Source organism: Macrobrachium rosenbergii, chromosome 55, assembly GCF_040412425.1.
Source record: "Macrobrachium rosenbergii isolate ZJJX-2024 chromosome 55, ASM4041242v1, whole genome shotgun sequence".
In the NCBI taxonomy this organism is placed as follows: Eukaryota; Metazoa; Arthropoda; class Malacostraca; order Decapoda; family Palaemonidae; genus Macrobrachium; species Macrobrachium rosenbergii.
In genome coordinates, this window is record NC_089795.1 from 17,996,487 (window position 1) to 18,016,828 (window position 20,342).

The window sequence follows — 20,342 nt, forward strand, 5'->3', positions numbered from 1 at the left end:
ATCGGTGAAGCCACGAACAGGGAGGGGTCGATCGTAGGTCTTGCTAGGTTATTTTCTTCCAGAGGTGGTCTATTTCATGGCAACTGAAAACCTACCTGGGATCTTGGCCTCCATCTTCAGTGAGTTTATGCTCAGAGAGAAACATATTGGTAGCCTCTTCATTGGGAGATGCTACTTTTGCTGTAAATCTAATGTTTTTCATTTTAAAGATATTTAAACATCCCTTCTTGAATGCAAATGGCTTGCCCTCTTTAATACCAGCCTTATTGCTGAAATGCTCATGGAGAGAAATGGTCTTCTACATAGAATGTTTCCATCAATAATGAACCTCATCCTCAGTGCTTTTTCTGTATTTACTAATACTGTATCCTGCACTGCGGAACTTACTTTAGCATTCGTTGGCACATAGCAAACCTTTCAAAGACGTTTTCTTACGTATGAAGTTTTCTCAAATCAATAATTTGTTTTTAAGTTTCCTAGCAATCTCGACAGATTTCTTTTCCATTTCAACCATATAAAACACCTCACTTTTCTTCTAAAGTAGGAACATCATGGGCCCTCTTGGGCTTCCATCACCATAACTAGAAACACTTTTAGAATACTTTGGAGCTGCAGCAGAGGTTTCAGAAACCTTTGTACCACAGAAATGGAGCATACAGACTGCACGGCAGATACACCATGGGAGAAAGCTACACAAAGACTGAGTGTGAAGCGCAGTGCTGCGTGCTTGAGGAGACAATAGGTGATATGGGTACATGCTGGGTATTTGTGGATGCAGCATGTCCCTCGAAATCATGGGGGGGGGTTAAGGACCACAACCACCCACATCAAGCAAAAATCTGCATCAAGTTTGTATCCCCTTCTAAAAAAAAAGGCTTATAACTGGCTATTTTAATATTTCAAACGCCAAAGAACCCCCCCCTCTCTAAAAATGCTTATAACTGCCTATTTTAATACCTCAAATACCAAATATACCTTAAACTATCATCCAAAGACCCTTTAATATAATTTCAGTCATCTTGCATTACCCTTAAGAGTATATGGCTTACAGATATGGACAAAAACTAATCAGGTTGCCCCTATATTTTGGAAGAGCCATTTTCTCTCATGCAGTATTGAAGCTGTCCCATTTTCTTTTTTCAAATTGGGAAAATATTGGGAATTCACAAGTTAAACACTATTTAGCATGTATACTCATGTAACACAATCTCTCGTATCGTGCGAGCCCCAAATTTTCACCCTTAAAAAATTATTTTATCGTATCTCATATCATGCGAGTTCCTTTTTGGAGACACCAAATTACAATAGACTAGCCTCTTTTCCTCCATCTCTTTATCTACCGCATCTCCTAGTTCAATTAGTTAAAAAAGAAAGAATATGATAAAAGTATCATTAGTAATATTATACTCCTTGCGTAAATGCGTACAGCCATAACAAGAAATAGTTGTTTTGCTATGAACAACAAAATTGGATAACAAAAACTGTTTTGCTTGCATTTCAACCATTGTATGATAGTAAAAAATTACCATAGTTCTGTTACAAATGACGTTAAAATTAAGTAGAATAGGACTGATCTATTTCTACATTATATCCTTATTGCTATGGAGAAAGATAAGCAAGAAAATATACTGCTAAATTTAAGCTGCAAGTTGTAGATGAAGCTGAGAAAACAATGCTGAAGCTGCTAATGACTATAAATTATTGTGCATCAGCAATATGGATAAAACTCCTGTAAACTTCAATTTGCCATCAAACTCGATCACAAATAAAATTGGAGAAAATATTTTAATCAAAACTACTGGGTACTTCGTCTTGAAAATATTTCGTATTACGGAAAATAACCTTGTCCCATATAAATAGTCTAGAGATTCATTTACGCTAACTACAGGCTAATTACCCTCAGCTGATTTCCAAACCAAACTACTGATCGCTATATTGTATTTTATAATACAATAGTAATATGAGAATACATACAATATTACTGGATACAGTGAAGTAAAGCATAACTTTTTAAAAGATCCATGGAAAAGATGCAATATTTGTTATGCTTGTATTTTATGATACAATACTAACGTGAATATTACAAACATTACTTTTATATCTCGTGTATGACATGACCCCCTTAAAATTAGCTTTAAAATTAGGTCTTCAAAAGTCGCATGATACATGGGTATATACGGTTAATATTTATATATGCATAAAAAAGCCAAATTATAAATGCAATCAACAGTGATAAAATCATTCTCTTGTGTATGTAAATGTTACAATGATTTCCTAATTTTCAAACAGTAATATTAATGTAAACAGCAAAATATCAATAAAACATTATTTCACTTACAGAATCCATTCATAATGTATTACTATAGTGATCTGTTATCATAATAAGTATAAAAACTGATCATCCCAACATTTGTAATGTTTATTTTCTCAGAATCAGCTGATTGAGCCTACTACTGAAAGAAGATTAATTTTTTAGTTCCTAAAAGAGAGAGAGAGAGAGAGAGAGAGAGAGAGAGAGAGAGAGAGAAACCAAGGTAAGGGGTTGAACTGAGGTGTTTACATTGGTAAGCTGTTCTGTGATTTTGAAGGATTTTAATATAGCATTTTATTGATATTTTGCTGTGTTTAATACTAATAATAGAAAATTAGTACATTTTTTTATCAAAGAATGTATTTAACCATAAAAACAAAATGAAAATACAATACAATTAAAGGAAGGCAAGACTGCTGATCCACAAACTAGCGGTTACCCACTGCACTTGCATCACCTGACACTTGGTTTTTATTCATGTTTCCACACGTGCAATCTGAAGTTCACCCAGCAGTTAATGCCAAGTATATAAGAAGATAATAAGGTCTGACTGTATACATAAAATTTCAAATAAACATCTTTTTTACTGCCTGTGGTTGCTCCACAACATGTGAGCTTTCTGTTTTCAAGCATGTCTTTTGAAATGAGACTGGTAGCCCTATGACCTTCACCACTTGGGCTCTAACCTAATACAGTCAACTTACAACCAAGAATATTTCACTGCTTCAATATACAGAACCACGGATTCTTCAGTATACTGTTGTCACCTCTACCACTCTGGTGTTTGTGTATTTCACACAAACACATCTATATACAGGGTGTAATACCAGTTTATGCAAATATTTTGGGAAATGAAAGAAAAAGTCATTCTGAGCAGAAAATGTTCTATAAACATACATTTTAAGGCTTCGTTGTCAGTGAGGTGAATTTTTAAAATAACCAATATCATTAAATGGACAAGTAAGCTGGTGCATACAGGATGTCGAAGTGATTAGTCAGGGATATGGGGGGAAGGGTTGACGAAGCATGTTAAGCAACTCAATTGTTAGCCTTTTATGATTTTCTCTTGAGGGTAATTGAAAAATGTAACATCACAGTCCCTTCAACTAGTAAATCACCTGTGAACAGACTTCATGTAGTTCATATTAATGATTAGCTTTACATATCAAGAAAGTAGCGTAAATGTTGCTTGGCAACATTTGTAATCGTTGAATTCTACCTCAAACATCCTGCCACCTTGTCACGGTATTGTTGAATCAGGAGTCAGGACTAGGCCTATGCTGCATGAGTGATAGTGACAGTAACCATAATGACATGGGATTGTAGGTAGGGAGGATACTGCACTTTGAACAATGTCAGCTTTTTTACCTCTTTCGATTACTGTATGATTAAGGTACCTTTAACAGGAAAAAATTTAGTTAATTTTCCATGGTTCCCATTCTTTTTAATCTGGTAGAGAGAAAAGCGTTTTCATAGGTGCATTTTTTTCCAGGCTGTTGTGTGACAAATAATTCTGAAAGAGGAGATATTTTCGATATTACGTTTTAAATCTTTGATCGGTGTTTAATGAATAGGCCTGTCTTTGATGGAGGGGAGATTCCATTAGGCTTGCTTTTCTCTCCTTTATCGGAGTCCAGTGAATACCGCTGACGGAGAGGGAGGTTTCAATGATGCATGCATTTTTTTCCTTTGATCAGTATCTAAAGAATACATTTGATTTGGAGGTATTTTATTCACATCGGCCTAATTGCCAAATTCCCTTTTTGTATAACAGTGGAGTTCACAACCATGTAATTTAGAAATGGAACTGTTGCAAAACATATAAATAAACATCTTACCTGCATATTCCATATTACTGAAACGGTCAGGCATTGTCTCTAGTTTCTTGCTCTCAAAATGAATCTGGAGTTTGACACTTGCAACCTGGACACGCTCACTATCTTAGCAGAAAAGCAACATTGTTCAGAATAACAAGTGAACCGATCAGCTCCATCCCCCTTCCCCCCCCATATCCGTGGCTACTCCAACATTGCGTACGCCATCTTACTTGCCCGTTTAATTATAGGTTATTTTAAAAATTCACCTCACCGACAAACAAAGCCTTAAAATGCATATGTTTACATATGGAACATTTTCTGTTCAGAATGACTTTTTCTCATTTCCCAAAATATTTGCATAAACTCATGTTACACCCTGTATAAAATATAAATATACAGTGATCCCTCTCCACTTCGCGCTTCAACTTTGCTGGCTTCACTGCATCGCGGATTTTTCAGAAATATTCATTGAAAAATTAAAATCGAAAAGTACCGCCATATCAGTAGCCATATCGCGGAAAACAGAGATGTTTCATCATGTTACGTGAGAAGAACGGCTTGCGAGACCGACGGGCAAGGACTGGAAGCTTCGTATATACCCACGGGCACTCGGACAAGGCACGTGATTGGTTCCCGGTGCAAGATTGACCAATGAGAGCACAAGTGGATGTAACCCGTGAGCTGATTGGCTGCGCATCATCGTAGCATCACGTAGCTTCTTCCCCTGCTTGATCCCTCTCGTTGCCACTCTTGTGCTGTAGACGCTCTCAAGTGTACTGAATCCCGCTCATTTTGTGTTGTGTGTTGAGTTAAAAGTTAACTTGTCGTGCCCTTACAATGCCTCCTAAACGCCGTGTCCCTGCAAAAGGTTCCTCTAGTGAGCCCAAGAGGAAGAGGAATATGATGAACATTAGTGAAAAGGTCAAACTTTTAGACATGTTAAAAGAGGGCAAAAGCTATGCCGCGGTAGCACGCCATTATGGCGTGAATGAATCGACAGTGTGCTATATAAAGGAGGAGGAAGTTAACATCCGCAAAAGCAATGAAATAAGCTTCAATAGAGAAGCGAAACATGTGATAACTGTGCGTAATAAGAGAATAGTGAAAATGGAATCTGCATTAGCCTTGTGAGTAGCTGATTGCAGAAAAAAAATGTGAGTTTGGACAGTAATATGATCAGAACAAAGGCCAAATCTCTCTATGATAAAACCTTGCCCGGTGACGACGACAAAGGAGATGCTGAAGAAGGCGCTGAAGAAGATCCTGACGACCCTCAACCCAGTACTAGCGGTGCCACGAGTGATTCGGCTGCTCGAAGACCAGACTTTTTAGCCAGCAAAGGCTGGTTTGATAAATTTCAAAAAAGGTTTGGCCTCAAAAGCGTGCCTTTGTATGGTGAGGCTGCCTCTGCTGACACCGAAGGTGCTCGTCGTTTCGTGGAGGATGTATTCCCTAAACTCATCAGTGATGGCAGCTACCTCCCTGAGCAAGTCTTTAACATGGACGAGACAGGTCTCTTTTGGAAGAGGATGCCTTCTCGAACATTCCTCTTCAAGGATGAAGTGAAGAGGACAGGCTTCAAGGCCCACAAGGACCGTGTCACACTCATCATGTGTGGCAATGCTGCAGGCTTTATGATTAAGCCAGGCCTTATTTATAAGTCCAAAAATCCACGGGCCTTAAAATACAAAAATAAGGCTCTGCTCCCCGTATATTGGATGAATAACTCTAAGGCCTGGATAACGAAAGCCCTGACCATCGAATGGTTCCTCCATTGCTTCATTCCCCAGGTGAAGCTCTATCTGGCTGAGAAGGGACTCCCCTTTAAGGTCCTTCTCTTGATGGACTGTGCAGGAGGCCATGCAAAGAACTTGGAATATGATGGGGTTCAGATCGAGTTTCTGTCCCCTAACACCACATCTTTAATCCAGCCAATGGATCAAGGTGTTATTCGTGCCTTAGCACTCTACACGTGTTCAACGATGGAGGGCCTCATCGCTGCACTTGACGATGATACCGAAGACTTCAGTGTGAAAAAGCACTGGCGTAACTACGACATTGCGTCATGCTTGCGTAATATCCAGCAAGCATTGAAGGACATGAAAACCGAGACCATAAATGCTGCCTGGAAGAAATTATGGCCTGACGTGGTTCATGATTGTAAAGGCTTAACTCCTGACGAAATTCATCACTCGGCGGTGCAGAAGGCGGTGAAGTTGGCTAACATCATCAAGGATGAAGGATTCATCGACATGACGGAAGATGACGTCAATGGTCTTATCGATGCCCACTCGGACCCACTGACAGATGAAGACCTCGTTGAGATGACGAAGTCTGCGAGTGAAGAAGAAAGCCAAGAAGAGGAAGACGAAGACATTGAAGAGCATGGCCTTACCCTGGAGAACCTGCAACAATTGTGCAACATGGTAAGGGCAATGCAACAATTTGCACAAGAAATCGACGACAACATGGTTCGAGCTGTCGAGTTTAGGAACCGTGTTGACGGGGTTATATCCTTGTAAAAGGCCATTTTACAGCAGAAGAAAAAACAACAACAACTACCAATCACCATGTTCTTCACCAAGGTAAAAACCCCAGCTACACCATCAGTGCCTCCGAGTGAACCTGAAGCATCTACGAGTGGAGTGGAAGTCTCTTCACCGCCACCAGGAGCTTCTTCGCCTCTTTCGGAAGAAGATGGTGACTATCCAGTGCCGATATCTGACGATGAGGCGCTTCCTGAACTGACATAAAGGCCTCATTATACCTGTGCAGTAACATCATCATTGTCATCAATTAATCATCACATTCATCGAACTGCACAGGTATCTCATCATCGTCATCGTCACCTCAAGATATTACGCTACTGTCATTGGTGAGTGTTGAACATACGTGTTAACGTCTCGTATGAGAGAGAGTGAGTGAATGTATAATAATTAAGGTTTTATAATTACAGTACAGTATTGTATGTCTCATATGAGAGGAAGAGAGAGGGAGAGAGTGAATGTATGTACAAGGTTTTATAATTATTGTACTGTACAGTACAGTAATATATTTAAGTAAAATATGGTACTGTAAATAGTATACCTGTACAGTACATTTGTTCACTTTATTCTTACCTCGCTTATGTAATGTTGCTCATACATGGGCATTTTATATATATATGCCTCCCTAGGGAGGGGCCAATGCTACTTCGCGGAATTTCACTTATCGCGGGGGGTTCTGGTCCCCATTATCCGTGATAGACGAGGGATCACTGTACATATATATATATATATATATATATATATATATATATATATAATTATGACGCTACAAATGTCGTTTAATATCCAATTCACGCTACTTCAGGAATATCCCCGATGGGGAATTATTACCAAAGAGGAATTTTTTTCAAGTGACGAATGGATCGGTACCACCAGGTCTCAATCCCTCGACACAGTACCTTCCAACTCCATTCGACGGTCAAACTACTGAGCCACCACGAGAGGTGTAAGTTAATGCAGAATCTGCCATACTTATTTACCTGTCGAGGGCGGGGAAATTGTACTTGGCTTCGGCATTAACCTACCCCACCATGATAGCTCATTGATGCGTTTGGAACACGCAGCTATTATGAAATTATCACACTGTGATTTATATACAATCATGAAGATACAAATGTTGTTTTATATCCAATTCATGCTAATTCAGGAATATCCCTGATGGGGAATTATCACCAAAGGAGAATTTTTTTTTTTTTAAGCGATAAACGGATCGGTACCGCTGGGTCTTGATCCCTCAACACAGTACCTTCCAACGACTCCATACGACAGTCAAACCGCTGAGCCACCAAGAAAGGTATAAGTTATTTACCCGTCAAGAGTGGGGAAATTGTACTTGGCTTCGGCATTAACCCCCCACCACCATCACAGCTCATTGGTACATTTGGAACATGCAGCTCTAATTATGAAATTTTAAGGTTGGACAATTTAACAAAAAACACATCAATGGAAAGCGGAAGACATGCAAATGCACATGGTGTAAAAAAAAAAAAAAAAAAAAAAAAAAAAAAATTCCTACCTTCCACAAGAAGCTGAGTGACTATTTACGACCCTGTGTTGGTCCTCTTTCACAAAACACTTGTAAATTTTACCAAGTTATACATGTTTTTTTCTAATTTATTTTATTTCACGTGGTAAAATTCTAATCACAGCTTACACAATATCATAACATACGAAATAAAGTCAGTAACACATTCTGAGCACATTTGTTGTAAAATATTTACGTAAATTTACCGAGATCGGGAAATGCAGTAACTTTTTTTTTCCCAATTTATACATGTTTTTTCTAATATTTCTTTGCAAAATTACAATTAAAACTGACATATCATAAAGGATAAGACAAGAGCTTCTTCAACCTCCATGCCTGGAAACAAAGTTGGGTCAGAGGGGACAGTCTCCATTCACAGTGAGGGAGAATTCTCCCCCACCCCTCCCAGCGAACAGAGACCACGGAAGGGAGGTCGCCCCGGCTTCCAGTCCCCCAACGCGATCTCCACCCAACAAAGCGAGTGTAGACAATGAAATGGAAATCTCCCCCAAAGGAGAGGTAGCAAAGTGGGGAAGTTTCGCTGGTGGGAGGAATGCATCTAAAGGATTAGCCACCAAAGGAGCCATCGGGGGCATGTTACCCTCAGATGACGACTTGGGGAGCAGCTTCTGATAATTCCTCCTCAGCGAATACTTCAACCACCTCTTTGGAGTCTAGTCACGGCACTCCTCTCACACAGAATTAGGGTTACACTCATACCCCCTGCATGATGTGCAGAGGAAATGAGGATCTACATCTATAGCCAAGCAGTAATGGCTGCAAACCTTCTCAGCGGTATCGGGGCAATTTCTTTTAGGTGCTGTCCTACGCTCAGTAGGCTCAGATTTGTGGGTTTGCTTATCCATATCTCCAGCAAACACACAAACACACCAATACAAGGAAAACACAAAATGAAACAATCCCACCGGGAAAGGAAGCAACGTTCAACAAAGGGAACAAGAACTGCAGTCTGGCTTTAGACATCTTCGCACGATGGCACCCGAAAGCAAAGTGGAGTGCAGACCAACAAGTGGGCAGGACTTCCCCCCTGACATTGGTAGCCAAAGATCTTGTTTGAAAGTTAAGACAGTTCCAGCTCATGTTCGCAAGCAAAATCCACAGTAATGTCGAAGGTTTGTATTTGCGTAAGAACAGTTAGGGGTTTGCGTAATAAAACATTAGCAAACAATCACACACAAGCATACAGTATTTAACAAAAAAAAAAAAAAAAGAGTGAATGGCAGTAAGGTAGAGAAGCGCTATTGCCTTCACATGATGTGGCCAAAAGCAAAGTGGGGTGCAGACTGACGAGTGGATGGGGCTTCCCCCCCTACCGCCAGTGGCTAACGATCTTGTTTGAAAGTTAACAGCCATTCCAGCTCGCACTCGCAAGCAAACTCCTATGTAAAGACCAAAGGTTTATATTTGTGTAGGAACAAAGAAGGGGGAGGAGGTGACAGCACTCGACAACAAAGACGAAGACAACAATGACGACTTCCTTCTCCTCTTCAATTAGCCGAGCATGCCTTTGGCAATAGCATGTAAAGGGGAACACCACTCACAGATGATGTATATGGCAGTAACTGGGAACTTAATCTCCATACTGCATGAGGGGTTAAGTGAAGTATACCTTAGTTTAACCAGACCACTGAGCTGATTAACAGCTCTCCTAGGGCTGGCCCGAAGGATTAGACTTTTTTCCCGGCTAAGAATCCATTGGTTACCTAACAATGGGACCTACAGCTTATTGTGGAATCCGAACCACATTATGACGAGAAATGAATTTCTATCACAAGAAATAAATTCCTTTAATTCTTCATTGACTGGCGGGAGACTCTAATTCGGGCCTAGCAGAGTGTTAGCCGACAACTCCACCGACTCGTCCAACGAGGAACTGCATGAGGGGTTACCAAGGCAGTGGAGCAGTCCTACAACTAACAACATCGTGGCCAGTAAGTTGCCCTAGGCACAGTCAGAGCAGATACCGACACGGCCCTCGACCCCAAGAATGATTAAGTTCAATAAACTCTCAAGGGGCCTACAGAGGTATATAACTCTTTAAGGCATGGCCTCCACAACAACTAATAAGAGAAGTTGGGTTAGATCATTTATTATCATTCATGTCTCTGTGTGACATACATTAATATATATATGAGAATCAACTTTAAAAAAGAGAGAAGCCAAATACACAGTCTGTCCTTCCCTGGACAGTGCCTAACCCAGTGGTTTCCCCTTCAAAAGTGTTAAAGTGACTGAGGGGTTTGTATATAATTATAGCACAAACAACAATCACACAAAATTATTTCAACAAGTAACAAAATCAAGCAAATGACAGTCAGGCAGAGAAGCACAGATACATCTTCACACAATGGCAGCCGAAAGCAAAGTGGGGTGCAGACTGACAAGTAGGTGGGGCTTCCCCATACTGCTGGTTGTTAACGACCTTGGTAGAGCTTAGTAGCAGCTCTGCAGCGGCGATTTCCTTCTAACTTAACTTTTTCTAGTTTTTTTGGTTGCTTAGAAGAAGAAGAAGAAGAAGAAGAAGAAGAAGAAGAAGAAGAAGAAGAAGAAGAAGGCGGCGGCAGCTCCTAATGCGTTCCTACCTACTCCCCACCCCAGGTTTCCTCGGTGACAGTATATTTTGTCCCTGCGCAAAACCCCCTGCCACTTCTCACCTTCCCCCGCATTTTGGGGGGACGTGAGCAACTCTCTCCCTACCTTCCCCTAAATTCCTTCCCTTCCCTCAGTCGCTCCCCCAGGCAACAGATTTACACTTCCAGGGTGCGCTTCCACAATGTAAACATGTCCTCTCCATTTGTGTGTTCTTCCCCACCCAAAACCCCGAATTCCTAGTCCCCCTTTACTGCTGGGTAGGGTTAGGGGGGCAAATAACGTAAATTTTTACAACAGTTCCAACGCCATTTTTCTAAAGTAATTATGTATTTTCATGTGTGTTTTAATGTGTTCTGAATGGTTATGATAGTAATACATTAGGGAAATGAGTTGTTTTTGAGTCATTAGCCTATACACCCCTACTACATCCTACAAGGTTAGGGACCCTTTGGGAATGGGGGGTTTTGGGTGGGGTAAATCACCATGAACACAAAACAGCATTTGAATTAATGAATAAAATGAGGTAAATCATAGCATACCTAGCGAGCCATAGTCAGGCAACGTAGGGTAGTGTAATGTAGCCTAACATCCCTTAACCGCAAGGAGGTGGCGGAACGGCGCTTCGCACCTTATCTGCATTCATAAGGATTCTTGGCAGGCACATATATACTGGCAAGAGATAATGTTGCGCTGCACGCGCTAGCCACAGGGGTTACAAAAGGTAAACCATGTTACAATATTTTAAAAACAATTATAAATTTACCTTATTTGGATGGACACAAACGTTTTGATGGGTTATATCCAGAACAAGATGGTTGTGGCTCATCTACAGTGTCATCATCGTCATCATCAGAAAATGATTCCCTAGGTGGTGATGGTGGCTGAGTGTCACCTAAAGGTGGATATAATTTAGCACCTTTAAGGTGGATATAATTTAGCAGCTTTAAGTAAAAATTGGTGTAAAACTGAACTGTACTGCTGCAGGTAACACTCCATGTCTTTAAAAATCAATGCATCGTGTTTCATTTTCAAAGAAATCGTGAATTAAGCGAAAATAATCAAAGTTACAAGATGAACACAGACTGGACATCACCTCACTCTGTGCCAGACTTCAACCAAATGACAAGCGAAAATGTCTGACACCTGTAAGATTTTCACCAGGTCACGTGACTCCTAGACAACACGTAACTACCCACAATTCAATTTTCAGAGGGGAAAAATTTGCATCAGAACCACAATGCAGTTCTAAACAAAATAAAACTCGCATCAGAGCACAAACTGTGTCCGTGTTAAAGTAAACAAAACACTTAGAAATTTTTCGAGGATGGGGATTATGTAAACGTTCATATCTCGGATATGGTGAATTTCCCCAAAAAGTGTTCAGAGACAAAGTTTAATTATTTTTTATGCAAAACGCATGTATAATACTATAATTATTATAGAATGAATTGGAACTATTGTAAAATAATACCCAGATAACACATGGCGACAATAAACAAATGCGTCTCCTTTATCAGCAGCCCTAAAAGTATATGAAAAACCAATTTCCAAGATAAAAACAGGCACAGAGATAATACTTAGAAATACCAAGGCCTTATCTTAAAGTTAAACACCTGCTCCAGCTCGTGTCCATAAGCTAAAACCTATGTAAAGACCAAAGGTTTGTATTTGTTTAGGAAGAAACTTTTTAACTGACTGCCCTCTCTTTAATCAAGAGACGAGCTACCTCACTGCATGGCAGATTCACAACATGGCAATGACTGTAAATCAGGATAAAATTGCTTCTGACAATTTGAATTGACCACAGATTTTTGAGCTTCACTTTCTTGTTATCATGTGACATTGCTACCAACTTAAAAAAAAAAAAAAAAAAAAAAGCATTAGCTCCTAACCTGTTTTTAAAAAAAAAAACTGGTTTTTTTCTACACTTTTAGGGCTGCTGATGGTAGAACTATATAGCTCCGCGGCGGCGACTGCCTTCTAACAACTTTTTCTACATTTTTTGCTTGCTAATTATGAATTTACCTTTAATTTTTGGCGCTCGAGTGTAATTAACCCCTGAAGTCCATCCAACAAGGGGTTTCCATACGCGATCTTCACAAGACAGAGCACGGGTACATGTTTCGAACGGTTCATATCCCGTCCGGCAAGTGCAATAACATGTGGGTACCCAAATCCCCGTGGGCCAGTACCAAACATGGCGAAGGGACATTCCATTTGGCTGACAACAAACAGATGCATCACCAGTATCAGAAACCCTAAAAGTGTAGAAAAAACCAGTTGAAAAGGTAAAAACAGGCGCAGAGCTAATTTATAGAATTATCCTGCTGATAACGGGGGTGAGTTTGTTTACTGATAATGGAGGCGAGTTTGTTTATTGTCGACCAACTGTTATTTGCCCCTTAACTCTACTCAACAGTAAAGGGGGACTGTGGGATTTTGAGATTTTGGGTGGTGGAGAACACAGAAATGGAGCGGACTTGTCTATGTTGTTGAAGCGTTCCCTGTCACTAGGAAGGAGCAGCTGAAAGGGAGGGAGAAAGTTCCTCACGTGCCCCAACAGGGGGGGGGGAGTGAGGAATGGTGCAAGTGGGGATGGGAGGAGGAATGTGCAAATGCACAACAGGTTGGGAACAAAGTGGGTAGCACTGAAACAGTGGGGGGGCAACGCAGCCTGGTAACGGGCACGGGGACAAAGAACGTGACCGTCAAAAATAAAACTTCACCTCCTTTACTACCAGCCCTAAAAGTGTAGAAAAAACCAGTTTCCAAGGTAAAAACAGGCACGGAGATGTACTCAGAGTTCCGAATTCATAAAATAATCTGAAAAAAAAAAAAAAAAAAAAAAAAAAAAAAAAAAAAATCGATACACTAAGAAAAGGAGCCCCAATAAACTTACCCTAGGGACTCTGAGCCTGCACTCACTACTGGCCCTTCTTCTAAAAGGCTGTGATCTTGACGCAGCTGAATTAACATCTTGCAATTGCCATAACATACGTTAATTTCCCGGCAGCTGACTCAAGAGTTTTAACAGGTAACAGCCAACGGCGGCATGTTACAGGTTCAGAGGAGCGTGCAGCAAGGAATCAGCCGGTGTACTGAAACGAAATACTTATGAATCGTTCCAACGCAAACAGGTGGGTGCAATAGTTGGAAAGGCCTGTGAGGATCGCGTATGAATACTCCCCCACACACTCCAACGACGGGAGAATCTTCCCAATTCCTCCTGAAACCCCTTTTGCCGTGTTTAGTACTGGCACCTGGGGGGTTCAAATGTATTTCGCCGTGTTTAGTACTGGAACCTGGGGGGTTCAAATGTATTTTACAGTGTTCAGTACTAGCCCCTGGGGAATCAAATGTCCTTAAGTGCATTTTGCAAAATTGAAACTTTAGAAGGCCTAGAAACGAACATTATCACCCCAGCCCCCCTTTTTTCCTCAGTAAGGGGTCGGCCTGTGTACCAAAAGCTCCCCTATAAGACTGCGCATGCATGGCAGCATTCGAAATAGCAGTAGTAGTTGAAGTTTTTGTCTTTGGAACGCTACCTTTGTTGGCTTGCTCCTGCTATGTTTGTGCAAGGGTTTTTCATCTCTGTAATGCCATAAACAGTAAATTTTGGCAGTCTTCTCATCCCCCGTGGTCTACCCCACCTGTAATCCCGCTTTCCCTAGGAGTACCCTAAATTGTAGGGTAGTAACAAGCGGGGGAGCAAATCACCCTGTCCCGGAGGCATACCCCACCCATAGCCGCGCTTTCCCATCAGATGAAGTTTTGTGGTTAATTCCAGGTTAACTGCAATTGTGCAACAATAATTGAAGGTAATCCATAATTAGCAACCAAAAAACTGTGGAAAAAGTTAAGTTGGAAGAAAATCACTGCCGCGGAGCTACTACTTAGTTCTACTAAAAAAGCACTAACTGACCTAAAATTCCCTTGTGTTTCTTGCTTCGGTAATTCTAAGCCTGCTGTCCGCGGTGAGGTAGCCTATGGCAGTTGACGTTTTTCTATAGAACTTTACCTGCTGAACAAGAATTTCAAGTAAAATTTTGTCGGCCGGCTGTAACTAAAGCGTAATTGACACGAAGACTGCACACCGATACCGTGGGTCCCCTGCACTGGTGCATACAGCTCAAGGGTTTAGCTGCAGCCGACGGGCAAATTGTTACCCTAAACTCATGCAAAGCAAGCAAAGCAACACTGAAAAACATCAACTGCACAAAAGGTACAAGTTGGTAAAGTGACGTAGGACTGTTATGTAGAAACATGGCAGTAAATGAGTTACCCAAAAAATAATAACGCTCCTACATGAAAAGCACTAAAACCTAACAACACCCAATAATAAAGAAGGATAGTTTAGGAACCTTACCTTAAAGGGGTGGAGGGTACAATTCAGCCGCCGCCTTTACGAATGCGTGGAGCCTCGTCTTCGGGTCATCAAAGTGGATTTTAAAATACAAGTACCCGACGAAGTTGTACCTCCTACGGCCGTACCTAGGCGTCGTCTCACAAAATTCCCTCCACCTCCTCTCAATAGTATTTGTATGAGCACCAGTTACTGGGTCCACAAAGTTCATGGAGTGACTGATGGTTAAGTGTACGTAGCCTTCGTCCTTCAGGCAGTCATAAGCTCTCCAGCAATCAGATACAATAGTTGTCCCCGGTACAATGTAGTCCTTATAACTAAGGCAGCAATTGACACAGTTAAGTGGCAAATTGCCCTTGGTTACAGGCTCAGAGGAGCGGGAGGTTCCAGGGGTGATGTCCGCCATCGTGCTGGGTTGAAGAGTGAGTGAACTGTGGCGGTGAACTGCACCGGAACAGGGTAGGAAGGATGAAGTTGGGGAGGGGTAAAAGTGTATTTCTGCTTTCAGTTTTGGGGTGGCGGAACAGCGCTGCGCGCCTTATCCGCATTTTTTAAAATAAGCTGCGCGCCTTATCCGCATTTTTAAAAATAATCTGGCAAGCTCGTATGCTCTGGCAAGTGGTAATATTGCGCTGCGCGCGCCAACCACAGGGCTTACAAAATATGTAAAAAAAAAAAAAGTTTCTGTTAACGTCACTGAGAGGAAGTGGTAGTGAAACGTCCTGTAAGACCCTTCTCCTCCTACCCCATATACATGCTTCAGGTGTCTGCCGACAAATGTAAAGCAATTTTGTAAGTTATTTATGGTAAAATCATGTTGCGAAGAGACGTCAATATATTTGTGACCGGAAAAATACTGGAAGAAGGTTGCAGGCACAAGCTACAATGAATAGGAAACAGTTATAAAACAGTTGAGCACAAGGAATACATGTAACTGAGTTTATGTATCCCCCAAATTCTCCACCTGGGTGAAACGTAATGTTGGACTAATGTTGCAACGTGATTGGTTGGGTACAGCCACCCGCCAAAAAACCAACCAACTACTCTCTCAGTTGGAGGCATTGGATGAACCGAAAGCTCCCCTGTAAGACCGCGCATGCGTGACATGGCCTGGAGTCAGCAGTATTAGTGATATGTGGAAAGTGCCTTTGTAACAGCTCGAGCTGTTCATTTATTCCCCCTTATTTTTACGCTTGTTTTTCGTGTTCCAAATGACATATATAACTGGAAATACAACAATAAGTTGCCCAAACCTTTTCCCAAGTTATTTACCCCACCCACAAACCCAGATTCCCAACGGGTCCCCCTCACCGTGAGCTATTCTTGAAAGTGTTTTACCCACCTAGGACCCAGATGCCCAACCGGTCCCCCTTACCGTCGGCTACAGTTCTAAGCTATTTTACAGCTTAATTACAGCCGACCGACAAAATATTACTTTAAATTCTTGTTCAGTAAGTAAAGTTCTATAGAAAAATGTCAACTGCATAGTGAGATGGGACCAAACTCTCCCGACGGAACCACAACATATTAAACAAGAAACAAGAGCCTTGGTTACCTCACCAAGTTAAGAAGGTACATAGTTTCTGTGGTAATTCTAAGCCGGCGGTCCGCGGTGAGCTAGACTGTGGCAATTGGCATTTTTCTATGTTATTTTACTTGCTTTACAAAAATTTAAAGTAATATTTTGTCGGCCGGCTGTAACTAAACTGTAATTGACCTTTGAAGACTACAAGACTTGACTTACCTCACGCGGGGTAGGTCTAAGCCGGCATTCCATGGCAAGCCCCACCCGCCCCCCCTTCATAGCTAATACGGCAAAATTGTAACCAGTAAACACCCCAGGGGTACGTTAGGTTGGTATTTTTAGGGGTTTACTGGTCACAATTTTGCCGTATTAGCTATGGAGGGGGGGAGGGGCTTGCCGCGGAATGCCGGCTTAGACCTACCCAGCATTAAGTAATTCAAGTTTTGTAGTCTTCAAATGTCAATTACAGTTTAGTTACAGCCGGCCGACAAAATATTACTTTATATTCTTGTAAAGCAAGTAAAATAATGTAGGAAAACGTCAATTACTATAGTCTAGCTCACCGCGGACAGCCGGCTTAGAATTACCGTTTCTGTGAAGGCTGGCCTACATACATTATAAGAGCACCCACAGTCATGCTACTGACAACGTAACTGTTCACAAAACTTAAACAATGCTATAGCCTACTAACCTGCTAATAAATCATGGATATATTTCGAGATTGTGGATAAAAATAAATATAGACAGGGCTAGGCTACCCGTTTTGCCTACCGAATACCTGTTGTGCGGCTTTTTTTCGGGGGGAGGAGCGAACACAAAAAGGACGTCGTGCCCCTCACTCCGTACTCTTTTTCTTTTTAAATCTGGTATAACCATACAGCATGAAATGTTTCAAAAACAATTTGGGTTCATCAAATGGGTAAAAGTGTTATATTGAAACAAAAAGATGACCACAAACCACTCACCTTAGGCCTATCTTGAAGGCTAGGAAAATGAGACTCCGCGACCCTCATCCTACTGGCTGTTCATCCTAAAATTCCATACGCTCTTCAGAATGACTAGCAATCATCACTAAATAAATGTGCGATTTGAAAGTCACTTGCGGTCTCCATCACGATCAAAATGTTGCTTTTCCGGTTTTATATATCACTCCGTAGCTAAGTATACCCTTTGCAATGATGGCGAGTCGCGGACCGAACACCAAGAGAGAATGCGAGACGCGGTTAAAATCCGAAGCAAAGTAGCAAACATTCCGAGCGTATTGTCATGCCAGCAACCATTCATTTGGAAAGTCTATAAGCATTTTTTCCAGTCTCCTTCATATAATTTCTTTTTCTCAGGGTATGACAGTCATCTTAGAATTGCATTGCACTATATGGTAGTAATATCCAGAGTATGAGGTTATAAAGTAAATAAAACTAAAGGTATGACGTGGCACTGAGGTATGACAAAATAAAACAGAAATTTGCAGTTTCTAATTTCATCATACACCTCGGCTTTCCTTAACGCGGGAAAGGGGAAGAATTACGCAGGGCCCGTGTGTACACTAATGGCAATACATGCACAATTATCTTACCAAAATATTGAAGCATGTTGGATCCCTGCCCATGTAGAGATTAAAGGAAACGAAGAGGCTGATAAAGGCGCATGGGCGCCAACGGCATATTTTCCAAAGGGGCCCAAATCTTAATACATACAGTGCATGCATACTTTTGGTATCAAGCAGACAAACACTTTTGCCCCTTTGAACTGGAAGGATAATTCCAAAAACAGTACCAGCGCCGGCATTTCTTTGATAAATAAAGCAATTTTATAATATATATATATATATATATATATATATATATATATATATATATATATATATATATATATATATATATATAAAATTATGCAGTGGAATTGCGATGCCAATAATTTAAGTGAAGCAAAATGCGATAGAGAAAAAAAAATTTACATTGACTTTTTTCCAATAGTTCCATAAACTGTTCAACTGAAATCAAACATTTCTTGAAAGAATAATGCGGTTATACACTGCATACAAATATTATACATATAATAAGGATACCTTTAATTTACTTAAACTGTGAGAATATACTGTAGAATGGAAGGAAAACAAAGTGATGTGGTTAAATGCAGTAATTTTTTTTTTTTTTAAGTTGGTCACTGTTCATTTGAAAAGGAACTGTAACCTCCTGTGGTCACTACCAAACTTTTCAACTACCTTTTCCATGAAATCTGTGTTGTTCAAATTGATTTTATCACGGTATGCTGGGCATATATAACCCGAAGAGTCGTGCATCCGACACAGTAGATAGTAGATCTCAGCCATGCAGGGGTGTGCACAAGGGGGTTGCTTGAGACCCTGCCCTTTTTCTTCTTCATTGCTACAGTGCCTTTTTTGTCAAAAATAATAATTTAACTGGATCATATTATCCTTGTAACATTTCTTATTTTTATATATATCTATTATTATATAACTGTAGCATATAAAGCATGGCAGATATCATTTTCAAAAACTTAGGGAGTGCCCTTTTTTCCACTTTAGCCCCTGCCCCTCTGAAAGTCTGTGCACACCCCCTGCAGCCATGTTTTCACTCGCCGAAGTGTACTGAAGGACCTCTCCACTGTGTATGTAGTTTACTGGCAGGGTCAAAAGAATGAGTAAGGCATGTCATATGGTGGGATAACCCCATTGAGCCAGGCCTGCATATTGCAATTACCCTACGTTTCCTTGCAACTGGAGAGTCCCACAAGAGCCTGTGTTACCAATTCCAAGTAGCTCCCAACACGATCAGCGGTATTGTGCCTGAGACTTGTAGGGCCATTGTGGCTGCCTATGGAGATGAGGTTATGAGGGTACTCATCACCCCAGAGCAATGGAAGGAGGTAGCCCATGGGTTTGAGCAACGATGGAATTTCCCACACACCCTTGGAGCAATAGACGGGAAACGCATCCGCATCCGGAACCCAGCCCATGCAGGAACTCATTATTTTAATTATAAGAATTTCTACTCTGTAATTTTACTAGGAGTTGTTGACGCTGAGTACAAGTCCCTGTACGTGGATGTCGGTGCCATAGGGTCCGAGTCTGATGGTAGTGTCTTTGCTAAGACACAGCTAGCGAAAATGCTTGGTCATGAAGCCAGCCTGCCTGCCCCTGAAAGATTGCCAAACGAAACTGAAGGTAAACCCCCAGTCGACTATTTCTTCATTGGAGATGACGCCTTCGCTTTTAAGAATATGAAGTCTGACAACACCTGAACGCATCTACAATAATTATCGACTAAGCAGGGCAAGACGTACAGTGGAGAATGTCTTTGGGATCCTAACAAGCAGGTAGATATTGTTCACAATTATTATTACTGTCTTTACCTGGTCCGCTTGTTTAAATACGTATTTAATATGAAATACCTTTTCCTTTTATTATTCACACCCCATACAACTTCGTCATGATCGTATCGAGTCCGGGTGTTGGCCTCTTGTGTGTTGCACAACTTAATTTTTACAAGAAATCCTCATGCCAAGAGTGAGGGAGATGAAGAGGACTTGGTGACACATGAGGTCCTACCTGGTAACTGGAGGTCTGAACAAAGTTTACCAAGCCTGACTCTCCCAAACCGGCAGACAGCAACCATGACT

The 20,342-nt window shown here is 41.1% G+C and overlaps 1 protein-coding gene across 6 annotated transcripts in view; it reads left to right on the forward strand.

Annotated features, from left to right (window-relative positions):
• The window catches only part of LOC136835490 (rho GTPase-activating protein gacII-like), a 166,961-nt gene that overhangs the window by 135,000 nt on the left and 11,619 nt on the right, over positions 1–20,342 (forward strand). The window contains exon 1 of one of the 6 annotated variants that reach the window (XM_067099066.1): positions 19,869–20,039. The exons of the other annotated variants lie outside the window; for them this stretch is intronic. The gene's annotated coding sequence lies outside the window, so the exon portion shown is untranslated. Of the gene's footprint in view, positions 1–19,868; positions 20,040–20,342 lie in introns of those variants that run through there. 6 annotated transcript variants of the gene reach the window in all.